Raw genomic sequence first — 16,449 nt, forward strand, 5'->3', positions numbered from 1 at the left:
TTTTCCCAGCTTCACTCATAGCCTGCCTGGCCAACCTGTACTTTTTCAGTCTTCGCCAGAAGCTGCTTGTAGTATTCCAGCCCTGGCTTACCTCCAATCTCAGCTCGAGGCTTAACCAACACTGGGTCCACCGGCGTATGAAGCTCGCCCTAACAACAGAGCTGCCGGTGTGCATTTCGTTGACTTGCAATCACAGCGATATGCCCACAGCACCAGGGGCAAGTGTAAGTCCCAGTCCTTTTGTCGGCGGTCGGGCCAATATGGCCAGCTGCACTGCTAGAGTCCGATTAAACCGCTCCACCAGCCCGCCGCTTTGTGGATGCAGAGGTGTCGCTTTCGCTTTTCCGGATGCCCATGCGCTGGCAAACCTCAGCAAACACCTCTGCCTTTGGAGGTTGGTCGCTGTGGAGCTCTTCCAGCGGTGATGCCCTGGTGGCCGCAGAACATCTCAGTGAGCCAGGCTCTGTACTCCCTGTCGTGGCAGAGCTGGCACTGGTCTGGCAAACGACGATACCGGATGGCCACTTAGTGAAGGCATCCATGTAATGAATGCACGAGTCCTGAGCTTCCAGCCAGACTGGCCAGGGCCCATGGTTCGACGCTAGTTCAGCAGCCAGGTGAGTGAGCCCCCGACTCAGCAGGAACCGCTGCAGAGGTAGGTTCGCCGCGAAATGGCGACTGCCACCACCACAGCCAACAGGTCTCTGCGGCCACAGCAGTGAACATGCAGCTGAAGTATGGGGACTACCTGCTCGCCCTGCTCAGCCTGTTTGAGAGAGGACGGGCGCCGACGCCCACGCCGCTGGCGCCGGTGTCCAGGGATGAACGCAGTTGAGGGTCAGGAAGGCGAAGCACTGGGGCTTGCATAACGCCCGCAGCCGGAATGCCGCTGGCGCGACTCTCGCCCACTCAAGAGCTGGCCTTTGTGCGCCAAACGATGCATGGGCTGGCGACGTAGCAAAAGTCCCTGATGAAACGCCGTGTAATATGACGCCAGGCCCAGGAAGCCCGCAGCTCAGCACCATCGCTGTGTGGAACAGGCCAACGCCTCACCGCCTCCACCTTAGCTGGGTCGGTGGGCCCTCCGCGCCCCCCATGACATGGCCCAGGAATCCAGTTTGCCTCCGAACAGGTGTGGCACTTTTTCTCGGTGCAGTTTGAGCCCAGCACTCGTGATGGCGCCTTCTAACACCTTTTTCCAGATGTCCTATGGCACCGTGAAGTTCGTTGCATGACACAGGATGTCGCCCAGGTAAACCACGCGAGCATGTCTGCGGAATGCCCTAACCACGCCCATCAGCCGCCAAAGTTCCCGGGCCCGCTGTATAGGCCGAATGGAAGTACCCGAACTGCCACAGCCCTTGCCCGATGGTGGTAAACGCTGTCTTCGCCGAGCCTCCGGGGCTAGCTCAATTTGCCAGTAGCCAGTAAGTCCAGCGAGCTAAAACCAGCAGGAGCCGCACGCTGTCCAGCGATCGCCACGCGGGGAGCAGGGTAGGAGTCTTCCGGTTACCTGGTTGAGGCTTCTGTAGTCAACACAGAACCACCACGAGCCGCCCTTCTTCTTCCGACGAGTACAGCCGGGCGCAGCCCAGGGACTACTGCTTGGTTCTATCACTCCTGCCACGCCATTTTTTTGATCTTTCTTCAGCTGCTTGTCGCTTATTAACGGTAAGCCATGAGGCTGAAGTCGAATGGGCCGGGTATCGTGTCGATATCGCGGTTGGACCAGGCTCGCTCGGTGCAGTCCCTATCTCTTTGGCGGGCGAAGATGTCGTGTATCGCTGCAGTAGTCTCCGGCGACCTGGCTACCCTGTGCTTCACCAGCCCCTCACAGCTACGAAAGTGCAGAGTTCATTTACGCTTGCCTTGTCTCTACAGAGGGTCAGCGGCCTCTGAGCGAGAGTGGTGGTGGCTCAACCCACCTCTTGGCTCCTCCCTGGTGGGCGGATTGAGCAGGGCGGCCTCAGCGAAATGGACCTGATGAGACCTGTTGTTTTTGGCGGCTTGAGTTTCATGGAGGGGGGGAGTCTGGGATGACGAGTACTTTTGGCGTTTGCTTCCCGCGGACTTGTGGGGTGAGCGAAGCCGGAGAGTTCTTCATCGGTCAGCTCTCCTCGCGACTTCATGCTCTGTTTTCCTGCCGCTGCAGTAACACTAATGCCTGCTCGTCTCCTGGGCGTAGTGTGAACTGGAAATGTCCACCAATAGCCCCCCATTTCTCTAGCACGCCCAGGCCAAGAATGCAATCATCCTGAATGCTAGCCAACTGCCGGGCGTCACGTCTTCACCGCTGATGCACACGCGACACCATACAGTTCGGGCCGCCCGTAACTGTTGTGATGCACGCTTCCCAGCCTCTGTCTGGCTACCAGCGTACCGGGTAAGAGACCGGGCGCACAAGTGAGATGGTGGAGCCAGAGTCCCACGAAGCCGCAGTCCACATACAGTCCTCTGGTTTGGCCGAAGCCGCCCAGCCGTGAGCGTAGCCCATAGCCCCTCCCGCCGTACACCTTCTAGTAACTGGGGCGCCGAAATGCGAGGGGTGCCGGGCTGGGCAGTACCACGCCGATGTGTCCTGCTCGCCACACCGGTGGTATCCGGCCCCTGGTGGCTGTGCTTCGGTTCGTCAAGGCCACTTCCAGAAGTTCCTCCCCGTTTCCTCCATCGATGTCTGGCGACGAATGCCTCTCGACTCTTGCAGGGGCGGAAGATGTTTTCCACCCTGCCATTTCCGCGAAGCCACGGACAGCGAGCTGGGGCGCCAGGTGAAGGTGTTCTTTACGCCTGTGGATGCCTCCTCGCGACTTAACGCCCAGTGCCATCTCTTCATGTAGACCCGTATCGCTAGTAGCTCCGGGCCGGCATATACAGCTGCAGGTCAGCCGCCAACTTGCCCAGTCTCTCGGCCCTGTGTAGCCGGGTTTGAAGCGAAGGTTGCCTTCGGCATCGCTGATGAAGATTCTCTGGCTGACCGGCCGCTGCAGAGCTGCTTCGATGGCGGTCCAGCTTACTTGCTCACCGGGTGGCAGGTCTTCTAATACTTGTAGCGCCTCCAGAGCCAACGCCACCCGTATGCCCGTTTTCCACGAATTGCGCCACATTCAGCTCTGTTGCCAGCCGACTCTGTACCAGGTGTTCGCCAGCGGCTCTTTCCCCATTGTAGTAAGCAACTTTACGCTACGCCATCACCGGGCCACCGCGACCGGGACCGGCCGGTTTCCATCGCCCCGTGGTGGAGCTGGGTTCAAGTGGCGGGATGCTGCCATCAGCCCGGTTCGCTCTCCTGCGAGCCATGTATCATTGTCACAGTGACAATGTCAATCATTTCATCATGCTTTATGTAGGTACAGGATATGGATGTTTTGGTTGTTTACACTTCTTAACAATTTGTGTCTGTCATATTTCTTAAACTACTTTCTGAAACTACTTTCTGTTTCCTCTTCTGAGTATTCTAGACAAAAATGTCATTGTCTACAACCCTGACAAAATCAGTGGACTAAACTATGACCACACTTTTGTGCTAGTTTTGGGTAAAGCATTTGGGAGCACTTTCTCCTGCAGCAGTGGCTATTTTCCCCCATGTCCCAGATCTCTCTCCCCCTCTCTCTCGCTTTCAGTCCATCACTTGCCTCTTTACAGACGTCAATGATTGTCCAGCGAAGTCCCAGTTTTGTGTCAGAGAGGGATAATAAAGCCAACGAAATCTCAAAGCATATTTCCCAAATTCAAAATGACAGTGGCATAGCAACAGACAGCCGCTACAACCATGGCATAGGATCACAGGCTGAAAAAAAAGCGCAAGAGAGGGAAAAAAAACTGCTGTGCTCACCGAGGCTTGCTGAAGAGCATTGTGCCAATAGGTGGGTGCTAACCTCCTGTGTGTGTGTGTGTGTGTGATGGAGAGAGAGTGATGGAGATGGAGCTTGGGTGTGTGTGTGTGTGAGAAAGAGAGAGAGAGAGCTAAGATGTGTATGAGGGAAGGGAGGAAAAGAGAGGGAAATTGGGCACAGGGAGATAAAACACTGCTCAGTGGGAGTCTGAATGCACCGACACTTGATGTCAAATGCTTGTGCTGACATCCATGTTTCTCTCAGCATCTCAGCATTTAGCCAGAACACTCTCCATGGGGCACCTTCCAAACACGTCCAAGAGGCCGCCAAACAGGAGAGGGGAAAAAAGACATCCCCATCCCCTATTCAAACAATCCACAGCCTCATCAGAAAAAAAGAGAACCACCAGAGATGTAGAGAGGAGGAAAGAAGGTAGTTCAGGGGTAATTTGAAAGCCATTATGATGGTTTTGCTGTCAGTACAAGACCCACATTTGTTGTTGTGTTGGCCTGTAGAGCCTGTGAATGCCTGCTGTTGTCAAAAGGAACTAACTTTAATTGGACTTTGCAGGAGAGGAAAGGGGAGCTTTTGTTATGGCTGGGCGAGACTTCACAAGCAAACCTTTCAGCGCTTTGAGACCTAGTGTAGACCTAGTTCTTCACATAACATTACATTGAGTGCTGGAAGTGCTATGCAAGGCCTATTCTTTAGAGGGGGAAATGAACTAAAGACAAAACACACACACCCACTCCAAACATACATAACATTAAAGCTTTAGGCCAACAGAATGTTGAAGTTTAGTCAGTTTATCTATTTATTTTATACAAAAAGGAGATGTACTGTACTCAGAGGGGACTTTTTCAAATCTTGTTGGAGTTATGCATAGTACTAGTGCAGTGCCCCAAACATGATATTCCTGTAGAGCAGGGATTCCCAAACTTAGCTGCCACTAGGGGGTACGGGAGATGAAAAGGGCAATGTCGGAAAAGTGTTAAAAATTATTAATTAATTAAAAATTTAATAAATTCATAAATAATAATCAATTCATAAATAATAATTTAGCAACTCTACAGCAGGCTATGTTTTCATTAAAAAAATAAGCTACCCACAATGCACGTGATTTCCTGCGGGCAGCCAGAATATCTGATGTTAGTTTTGTGGAAGTATAGGCTAGGTAGAAGGCTGCGCAAACATGGAAAGCTGACTAAAAACAGGGACACTGTCTAAAAGGCCTAATTAAAACGATCGAAGAGGAGAAGGGAGAAAAAACAAAGCAGGAGATAGGAACGAGATGGAATGGGATGGGGGCAGACTGATAAAGGTGGAGGTGGAGCGCAGGGGGATAAAAGAAAGGACGAGACAGAAAAGACAAAGAAACCAAAAGTATGATGAGGCATATAGCCCTAGGCTTCACGTGGATTGGGAGACAGACTGCCCAAAGCCACAGTGCGTGGTTTGCAGTGAGGTGCTACCTAACCAGTCTAATGTTGTTCTCCACACTGTTTTTTTTAGCGTGAGAGCTCATACATCAGTTACACATTTTGATTTTGTTATTTGTTATCATGTAGGGCGGCTAATTAAACATGATGCCTGGAATGCGTCAATAGAATGTGTTACTTTTTTAAGTGTCGGATGGTGGGGGTGTCGGATGGTGGGGGTACAAAACAAAAATAGGATAATAGGAAAAACATAATTTCAGCTAAGCATTCAATAATGAATACTGAATATTATAGCCTATCATATTGTTTTACAGACATCATAACTCTGTATGTAGGTTATCAAAATGGCATAGTATAAGTGTAAGTATATATACGTACTCTTTTGATCCCGTGAGGGAAATTTGGTCTCTGCATTTATCCTAATCCGTGAATTAGTGAAACACACTCAGCTCACAGTGAACAAACAGTGAAGTGAAGCACACACTAATCCCGACGCAGTGAGCTGCCTGCTACAACAGTGGCGCTCGGGGAGCAGTGAGGGGTTAGGTGCCTTGCTCAAGGGCACTTCAGCCGCTTCCTACTGGTCGGGGTTCGAACCGGCAACCGTCCGGTTACAAGTCCGAAACGCTAACCAGTAGACCACGGCTGCATAAGCCTAAAGCTTTGAGTTATGGCTATATCGTTAGCCTGTTCAATAACTTGATGTTATAGAAGACACACCATTTAGTTGAATGATGCATCATCATATGAAATTTGCAACGATGTGACTCACAGTCTTTGAAAACAGTCTGTCTACCACTCTCTGTCAGTAGCAGGTGATGTTCTGAATGGGTGACATTCTGAAATGTCCTTTCCAGTAATTGGGACCATTTCATGCTAGCAAACCGCATACAGAGGCATCCTTTATTGTTGAGGTTGTAAGGATCCTAATTACCAGGCTGATGATAATCCTTTCAATCATATGTGGACTCTTGATCAGCTACTAAGTGTGGGCCTATTATGGGCCTACTGTCACATGCTTGTCACATGTTCATTGGAACAGTTAACTATAGGGACAGGAAATCAAATCAAATGTATACCTTGTCATGTCTTGATTGATTCACTCTCACCACAACAATGGTCTCAAGTCTCATCAGCAGTACTCCGGATGTTCGACCAGTCTGTTGTTGCCAGCGTCCTCTTCTATGCAGTGGTATGCTGGGGAGGAAGCACAAAGAAGAAGGATGCGGGGCGAATTGACAGGCTGGTAAGGAAAGCTGGCTCTGTAGTGGGAGCTGAACTGGAGTGTATCACTTCAATATCTGACAAAAGGACCCTGAACAAACTGATCAACATCTTGGACAATGAGTGTCACCTACTCCACAGCACTATTGTTAAGCAGAAGAGCCTGATCAGCTGTAGACTTCGCTCACTGCCTTGCACAACAGACAGACTGAGGAAGTCATTTGTCCCCAGGGCCATTGAACTGTTCAATGCTTCACTTAAGGGAAGAGAAGAGATAGACTTCTCTGCATAGTCTGTCTGCCTCTTCACCCCCTCCATGTTTGGATACTGTCTGTCCACTAGCCACTTTTTTACCACTGTCTTTCTGCCTCACTGTTTTGCGTGCTATATTAGCACATATGCATAACCCCTCCCTCCATGCCACAGCCGAACTGTGGCCACACTTATACCTTTTCTTAAAATAGTTATATATATAGATATATAGACTTATTCTTGCACTGTTGGACTTACTCACTTGCACTATCACCATTGCACTATCACCGTGACACTCACTCACACAGAGCACCTTACCTTACTTTACTATGCACAGAGAATCATAGGCTCAGTCCCTGCCTCAGTCATTGCAAGCGCCTCTTGATTGATTAATCACCACCATGTGGATACTGTTTTTAGAATTTATTTAGATTAAGTGTTAGTTAGTATAATTTGTATTTTAGTATATTTAGTATATTCTTTATCTTCTACTGTCCTTATTGCTTAGTTGTGTTTTTATATTGTATACTTTTAATTACTTTTTCTGCTGTTAGTGAATGTGTGTGTGTTGTCTGTATGCTACTGAGACCTTGAATTTCCCCTGGGGATTAATAAAGTATCTATCTATCTATCTATCTATCTATCTATCTATCTATCCTCATGTGATCCCAAATCAACTGACCTCCAATCATGTGATCCATATCAATGTAACAAATCACAAACTGGGTAGCCTATTTAAGGGAAGTTGGCACATTAGACGTGGAGCCTCTGTAGCCAGAACTCCCACACCCCAGGTGTGTAGCCATCCTCCTCTGAGCTGCTATGTTCTTTCTCTGATTGTTTTGTGTGATTTCCTAAATGTTCCTTTAACCTGTTTTCGTAACTTTCACATTATTGATTTAGATGTAGTCAAGTCAAGTTTATTTATATAGCGCATTTCATACACAGAGGTCATTCAATGTGCTTTACATAAACAAAACCAAACAATAGTAACAAATAAAAGTATAGAAAGGCAATATAGTCAAAGAATAGTTAAAAGGTAAAGATCATAATAAAAAGAAAACATAAAACACAAGGTAAAATCATTTAAAAATAAAAAATAATTAGTAAGCAATAACAAAGGCAAAAGTAGTAAAAAAAATAATAAAAGACAAGGTAGAATAATTATCAAGGCAGATTCAGAATTTGTAACTCGGCACAGTTAGCAGAAAGCATCTGAGAACAGTTTGGTCTTAAGTCTAGATTTAAAGCAACACCAAAGAGTTTTTTGTACCTTAAAATAATGTTTCCAAAATCGTTTCAGTGGTTCATCAACTTGTAACAGGGTGAACGGCACTTCTGCATTCGCTTCACAGCTCTCTATCGGCTATAACCGCACTATGTAAGTTTGCCAGATCGGGTAGCGGATCTGTAGTTCGATGGAATGAGACATAAGAAACTACAAATTTTACTTGCATCTGATGTCGCAATATGTCGTACTTTCATAAATCGTGCAACATATTCTACCTTGTCTATGGACATCGTTATTTGCAAAGCCGGTGCTGGATAAACAAATAGCGTGGTGCTCCAGAGGGAAAGTTCTTTGGTGTTGCTTTAAAACTGGCTACACTTGGGGCCTTTTTGATGTCATCCGAAAGTTGGTTCCACAGCTGAGCTGCCTAGCAGCTAAAAGCTGATTCACCATGTTTAGTTCTAACAGTAGGTTTTACTAGCATGTTTTTCACCTGGGACCTGAGAGGACGAAAGGGTGTGTACTGCTGAAACATGTCTGACAGGTGTTTAGGTCCTGCTCCATTTACTGATTTATAAACAAGCAATAGTGCTTTAAAGTCAATTCTGTGACTTACTGGAAGCCAGTGCAAGGACTTAAGAATTGGAGTAATGTGGTCAGTTCTTTTAGTTTTTGTTAGAATCCTAGCTGCTGCATTTTGTATCACCTGAAGCTGTTTGATAGTCTTTTTAGGAAGGCCTGTGAACAGTCCATTGCAGTAATCAACCCTGCTGGAGATAAATGCATGTCATATTTTGACATCAGCCCTCTGAGTTTGGCAATATTTTTGAGGTGGTAAAAAGCTGATTTAGTTATCGCTTTCATGTTGCTGTTGAAATTTAGATCACTGTCAATTAATACACCAAGATTTTTAACTGTATCCTTTGCCTTCAACCCTTTTGTGTCAAGGAGAGTGGCAACCCTAAGTCTTTCTTCCTTTTTACCAAATATAATTACTTCAGTTTTTCTTTGTTCAGCTGAAGAACATTTTGAGACATCCAGGTGTTGATTTGTTCTATACACTGACACATAGATTCAAGAGGACCATAGTCATTTGGTGACAGAGCTAAGTAAATTTGTTTGTCATCTGCATAGCTATGATATGAAATCAAATTATATTGGATGATTTGTCCAAGTGGGAGCATATAGAGGTTGAATAATAGTGGCCCCAAGATCGACCCCTGGGGAACACCACAGGTCAAGGACGTTGGTGTTGAGGTACAGTTTCCGATGGCAACAAAGAAGCTCCTTTCTTGTAGATATGATTTTAGCCAGCTGATAACTATGCCTGTAAATCCAACCCAGTGTTCTAGTCTGTGTAGTAAAATATTGTGATCAACAGTGTCAAATGCTGCATTAAGGTCCAGTAGCACTAGGACTAGGACTAGTTTCAGTGCTGTGATTTGCCCGAAAATCAGACTGAAAGTAATCAAAATACCCATTTGATGTTAGGAAGGTGGTTAATTGATTAAAGACTACTTTTTCAATAATTTTGCCAATAAAAGGTAGATTGGATATGGGCCTGTAATTGTTTAGCATGGAGGCATCCAGGTTATTCTTCTTGAGAAGTGGCTTTATAACAGCTGTTTTCAGTGACTTAGGAAAAGTGCCAGACAGCAGTGATACATTTACAATTTGAAGGACATCCGCAGCTGGGTGATTCTCCAACTACAGGCACTTTTGTGTCCTTGTGGTTGTTTTTGTGGAAAAATATACTATTTTTGTTTCAATCATGTCAATTTGCAAAGGCCAGATCACCAGCATCCTATAAAAAATTAATCATGCCTATATATTCTGATTTACTGCTCTTAGAGGGGCTTTTATCAGTGGATTTGGCTGTTTTGAGCTTGTCCCCAACCCAGACTTGTAACCTTTAACTGTTAAAATACACTAAAGACAAATTAAACCTAGATGATTTTGTACCATGTTTGTTGCAAGTAAGAGTTAAATAAACACATACCATTTAAATTTCTAATGCAAATAATATATTTATACTATTTTTTAGGGAAAACATCAGTGTCCCCAGGTTTTCTGTCATTTCCACCACACAAACTATTTCCAGTAATATATACTTTTTTACCTAAAAATGTTTATTTGTTTACCAGGGGAAAACATAGTGTTACTAAAGAGGAAGGTTGATGGCAAATATCAGAGACATATGGTGATCAGAAACTGATCACTTGAGAATAGAGTATTTTTATTCGACATCATTTCCACCACAGCTGTAACTTTGTCAAAATATGCAAAAGAAGTGAAAAAAAAGCATAGTTGTGTGTATTCTGGATACATTGTGCCCTATCTCCAAAAGTATCTGGGCATGGCAATGGAATGTGATTATATACGGCTGAAAACTGTGAGAATGTCATTTCCATCACAGTCATTTCCACCACAAAGTGAGGTCATTTCCACCACAAAGTGAGGTCATTTCCACCACAAAGTGAGGTCATTTCCACCACAAAGTCAGCAAGACAGTGATGAAATGTCATTTCCACCACAGTCCCCACAGTCATTTCCACCACGAAATGACTATCACAACATATGTTTTAAGGGAATAAAACATAATTCCAGGTGACATAGACTTATACTATTTTCAGAAACTATAATCCATACTTCATTATTAATAGAAAACATGTGAGTGACTTTAATAATTTATGTATACTTTAAATAAAGAGTATTTTTGATTATGAAAACATAATTCATTGTACCAAGCAACTTCAAGCAATATACATTTAGTTCACAAAGTCTTAGGATTTGTTATGTGGTATGATTAGGTAGTCATAGACATGGTAACTGGTATATAATGTAACATAATGAATTATATTGTATAATCTGCAAATAAAGGACATAATTTGAGGTGTGGTGGAAATGACATTTTTCCCCTTACGATTTAGAAAACTGATAAAAATAACAATATTCCATGTCATGCAATTGTGCCCAGTATCATACTTTGTTTCAAGACATATTAATGAGTGTATCAATGATATTGAATGTGTGTTTGGAGATAATTATTTTTCTAAAAGTTGAAAGGCCAAAAGTGCCCGGAGTTGAAGAAACACCCAGCTATGAGGTGAAAAACAGTTTTGAAGAAATTGGTAAGCAGAGTGTCTAAGACACATGTGGAAGAGCTGAGATTCTGTACCGTTTTTTCAAGTGTTTCATAGTCTGTCAAGCTGAACTCTGAGATCAAGTTTAGTTTTCCTCTGTTTGTTGCTGGAAGTTCAGGTTGTTAAATTTGTAATTGAGCAGATATGTTGAGTCTGATTTTGTCAATTTTACCTTTAAAAAAAGATGAAAACTCATTGCATTTATTAGTTGAGAGAAGTTCAGGCGCTAATTGTGAGGGGGGATTTGTTAACTTATCAACAGTTGAAAATAGAATACGAGTGTTATTATGACCGCCGCGCAGCGAAGCGGCGGTCATATAGGTTTAGTCAGATTATTTTTTTTTTTTTCGCATGCCCAAATTTCCGTCAATGATTCCCGGGACACTGAAAGACCGGGGTACACGAAACTTGGTGGGCATGTAACCCCACATGGATAGCATGGAACCATCGTTTTTCGTTTTGATCTGTAGCCCCCCCCCCGCTGGACTGGACCCCCCGAAAGGAGGGTAGGGCATACACAGTTTTCTGTGAATATCTCGAAAACCGTAGGGTTTAGGAAGACCTTTTTTTTTGTATGTTGATCTCAAGGGGCCATGTCAACCCATTCCATAACCACTCATTTCATGTATAGCGCCACCTAGTTAAACACAAAAAAGTAAAAATGAGGTGTTGTAATCAAAGGTAACCTAACATAGTCAAAACTGCACGAAATTGGAAGTGTAGGATCATTATGACACCCTCTGTATGCACGCCAAGTTTCGTGGAATTCCGTTCATGGGGGGCCACACAATAAATTAATTTATGTTACTAATACACCAACTGGCCTGTAGGTGGCCGGAGACCGTTTTTTGTTTTGATCTGTAGCCCCCCTGCTGTATTGGACCCCCCAAAGGAGGGTAGGGCAGACACAGTTTTCTGTGAATATCTTGAGAACCGTAGGGCCTAGGATGACCAATTTTTTCCGTATGTTTGCCTCCAGGGGTCATGTTAACCCTGTTAGATACACACGCACACACATACATTCACAGTAATCCTACGTATGACACATACTCACACAGTAGACATATGCACGCATGTATGCACATGCACAAACACACATACGCAGGCAAACACACAAGCACACACACACACACACACCCACACACATAAACATAAACGTGTACATGCACACATGCACACAATTCAAGAATTTCTCAGAATTATGAACAGGCAAGGTGGGGGGTGGGGTTTTATAAAATGAATTTTACATGTGAAATCTATGAACTAATCATGTTTTGGTACTTGTTGTCTAGCAGATACCAGTGAGAATTGAGTGTGGATAATGCAATTTAGTGAGACAGTTAGAATCATATAGGCCTTTCAGCGTGATTTATTTTTGTGGAAAAAATGTGCTGGACTGGGCGGCGGTCATATTTTGTACCGCTCTGCGGTACATCTAGTTTGAACTTCTGATAATGTTAGCTTTGCGTGCTCTTGCTTTGCATATTTCAGAGTTATATGTGCGGAGCATCTCTTTATGGATTTCATAGTGGATCTGAAGTTTATATTTACGCCATTTTCTTTCAGTCTTCCTACACTCTCTTTTTAGAAGTTTAACTGCTGGATTTTGCCTCCATGGTGTTTTCTGTTTGTCCTTAACTTTCTTGAATTGTAATGGACCAATGTCATCCATAATGTTTGCCATTTTTGCATTAAAGTGATCAAATAAGTCTTCTACAGAGTCTGACAGTTAGTTGACTTGACTTTAGTGAAAGTGCTTGCTCAAAGAGAGCACTTGTCTGATCATTTGTGATTCTCCTTTTTACAATCATAGCTGTGTTTTGAGTGTGTGGGGACATAGACACATAAAAGAACACACAGAAATGATCAGATAAGGCCAGGTCTTTTACAGCTGTAGAGACATCGAGACCCTTTGTGATAACAAGGTCGAGGGTATGGCCGAGAAAGTGTGTTGGCCCCTGTACATGCTGTGTTAGGGAGAAAGTATCGATTAGTGCAATGAATTCCTTGGCGTAATTGTTTTCAGGATTATCCACATGCAAGTTTAGATCCCCTGATATATGACAGTCAAACTCTATGCAAACGACTGATAGCAGTTCACCTAGCTCTTCAAGAAACACTTTTGCTGAATGTTTTGGAGGCCTGTAAATTGTCAGTAATAAAATCTGATGAGAAGACTTAATGCGTGCACACAGATATTCAAATGAAGTAAAGTCACCGAATGACGACTGATTGCACTGACGTCTTGAAAATTGGGGCTATCCCCCCACCTCTTTTATTTGCTCTGAATTTGCACTCAAAAAACTGAAATTTGGGGGAGCTGATTCAATGAGAGTAGCAGCACTGTTTGCTTGATCTAACCATGTCTCAGTTAAAAGTAAAAAATCAAGGTTGTGCAAATTAGATCATTAATTAAGAATGATTTGTTTGAAAGAGATCTGAGATTTAGGAGTGCTAGTTTTGCTGTGTGGGGAAGTGCTGTGTGGGGAAGTGTTGGGGAAATATGGTCCATGGGAGAAATCTGAGATGTGGTATGGGTAGGAGATTGAACTGGTTTACCCTATAAGCTCGATGCATTTGTGTTCTATTTCTTGTCAATACAGGGACAGAGAATTTATGGGCTTACTGGGTCCTGGCATGTTCTCAAAACTACTGTCAGTACCATTTATATTGCAGGGACCCTGAGAATATCATACAATACAGTCATCATCATCATCATCAAATAATTGTCCCCTGCAGCTGCTATATGCCATCTGAGAATATGAACTAAGAGGTTGTTGCTGCTTAAGAGATCCTTCTGAATGGAAAGGGGGAGGCCGTGGAGGTGCCATGCGCACCTTTGGTGCTAAGGGTCTTGGGGTACTAAAAAAACGCACAGTTGAAAGTCTTGGTCTACTAACAAGGTGGGATGTTGATGGGTAGTGTATTCCAGTAGTGTGGTAGTGTGTTCCAGTAGTGTATTCCATGTTGTTGTGTCTTTGTGGTGACAAGGAGTCGACGGAGGTGGGGAGGGGTATTGGTACAGGTGTTACAATGTGACCCTTCCTTTCTGATAGCCCCTCAGCAGCTTTGATAGGTGCTATCTCCTCATGCTCACCGTATCCATTTCTTTGCTGAGATTCCAGGGAGTTTGACGCCAGTGATTGACTTTGAGTCATTTTAGCAGCACCCATCTTATCTTGTCCAGTGGACATGGCTGGGCATTTTTGAGCTGGTTGTTTATGTTTCTCCAAGGACTGCATTTCAGTGGAGGCTACCGGGTGGTTACCAGAGGGCCCCACAGCAGGGAGGGTTGGGCATATCTCTGTTTCAGCCTGTGTAGAGTGTTTGGTTTAGCTGAGTTGTTGATGTCATCCGCTTGTTCCATCTGTATGGCCACTGAGTGCTTATCAGAGGCTCGGCTCAAGGTTGGCAGAAAAAATGTTGGGTGCAGGAGAGAGAGGTGATAGATCTTGGCCCCAGATCCAACTCAGCTCTGTGCTAGATCTTCAGTTAAGATCTTGGCCCCAGTCCAACTCAGCTCTGTGCTATTTGGTCTGAAGTATTCCCTGCGATTCCAAAAAAGGTTAAAATTGTCAATAAAATTCATCCCAACTGAAAAGCATGTTTTTTGCGAGCCAGGTGTTTAAACTGAATAGTCTGGAAAATACAAAGCTTCCCTCTGCTGGGTGTGGGCCACTGATGAAAATTTGTATTCCAAGCTCATATAGGGCTGAGAAAAGTTCCTTGAAATCTTCTTTGACGTACAGCTGTTCTCTGTAGATGTCATTTGCTCCAACATGCACAATGATGTGCTTGATAGTTGCATATTTTGACACCAGTTCTGCAAGCTTGTTTTTTGTGTCAGACACTGAAGCATTTGGGAAACAACATACAATCATCCTTTCCCCATTTATATGCCTCTCGTAGTTCATCTGTCTTTGATGGAAGGGCATGCATCTTTGATTCCAAAGTAGAAATCCTCTGTTCTAGCTCAGTACATTTTCGGCATGATCTCCTGGGTCTCTGGCAGGAGGAGCGCATTTTGTTTTAATCCAACTTCAAGGTGAATTGCCGTTCAGTTTTTGCTCATTGACTTGGCTGGCTCATTTATAGTAAAAAACTAACCACTAAAGTTTCAGATTTAAATGTACTGGTTTCACTGTCTTTGCTAAACTAGCTTGTAAATGAAATAAAAGAATGTAAAAGAGTGGAAATTGCTAAAAGGATAGGTGAAGCAGGAGCAGTATGAAATGTGTCCTACTCGCTTGAGCAGGAGGAGGTACTTTCTAAAATGTATTGGATGAGTAACTTATAGGCTACCTTGACAAATAAATTGTTATGCTCTGATCCGCATAGCCTTTCCATTGTACTTATTGACCAGAGTAGCAATTTAGGTAACGCTGCTAGCATAATGAATGACTAGGATTAGTTATCGCCGCCGTAGGAACTAAATCACTTGGGAGATGGCAAGTTATGATGAACTGACCAAGTATTACAGAGCGGTGGGCAGTTTGCTAGCGATGGTCTAGATTGGTCGCGAAAACCTAGCACAGCTTGACCCTCTGTAGCATAGGAATTTGCTTGACTGTTTAACACGCTGGTGAGTATCGCAGTCCGGATCAGCATGTAGCCTCTTGTTGAGGAACCGCCCGAATTAATCGGCAGGTGGAGGAGTCCTATAGCATTATTCCTAGAGTGCGTGTCATAAGAAAACGAGTCAGGCATTCTCATTAACAGTATATCAATCCACTATGGATATTATTTTTACATTCAACCGAAACTTTTCTAATATTGTGCGGAGTCAGATTTATTGGTTTAACAGGGGTTTATAATCAATTGTTATATTTCCAACAGTGCGCGGACAGCTTCACAATTTCCTTCGACCACTCTTGTGAAGTGACGTCATTACAAGGTCAGACATGATAATCATCCAAACATCATTATAATCATCCAAACATCTTGACTTCACCCTTGCTGTGTGCGCTGATTCAGTGCTGGCAAAACTCTGGTTCTGTTTGTCTCTGGTCCTGTGCTGTGCTGTGTGAGAATGGGAGTGGCCAGTAGCAAAAGCCAATATGTGCTTCTTTTACCAATATATTTAATGATATATTTTGCTTAGCACTGCACTTACTCATGTGCTTGCCCATAGCAAGACACCTGCAAAGTTTGAAATCAATTGGACGAACGGTTTGATAGATAATGCTGACACAGACAGACAGACGTTCCTGTAATTTATAGATAGATGAATGAATAATAGGTACTCAGAAGAAAAGACATACATGCATCTGGTAGTACCACACATTGATTTTCTCTTTAGGCATGTACATCCACCCACCATGTCCAAG

The sequence above is a fragment of the Alosa alosa genome, chromosome 23 (genome assembly GCF_017589495.1).
Source record: "Alosa alosa isolate M-15738 ecotype Scorff River chromosome 23, AALO_Geno_1.1, whole genome shotgun sequence".
Lineage (NCBI taxonomy): Eukaryota > Metazoa > Chordata > Actinopteri > Clupeiformes > Clupeidae > Alosa > Alosa alosa.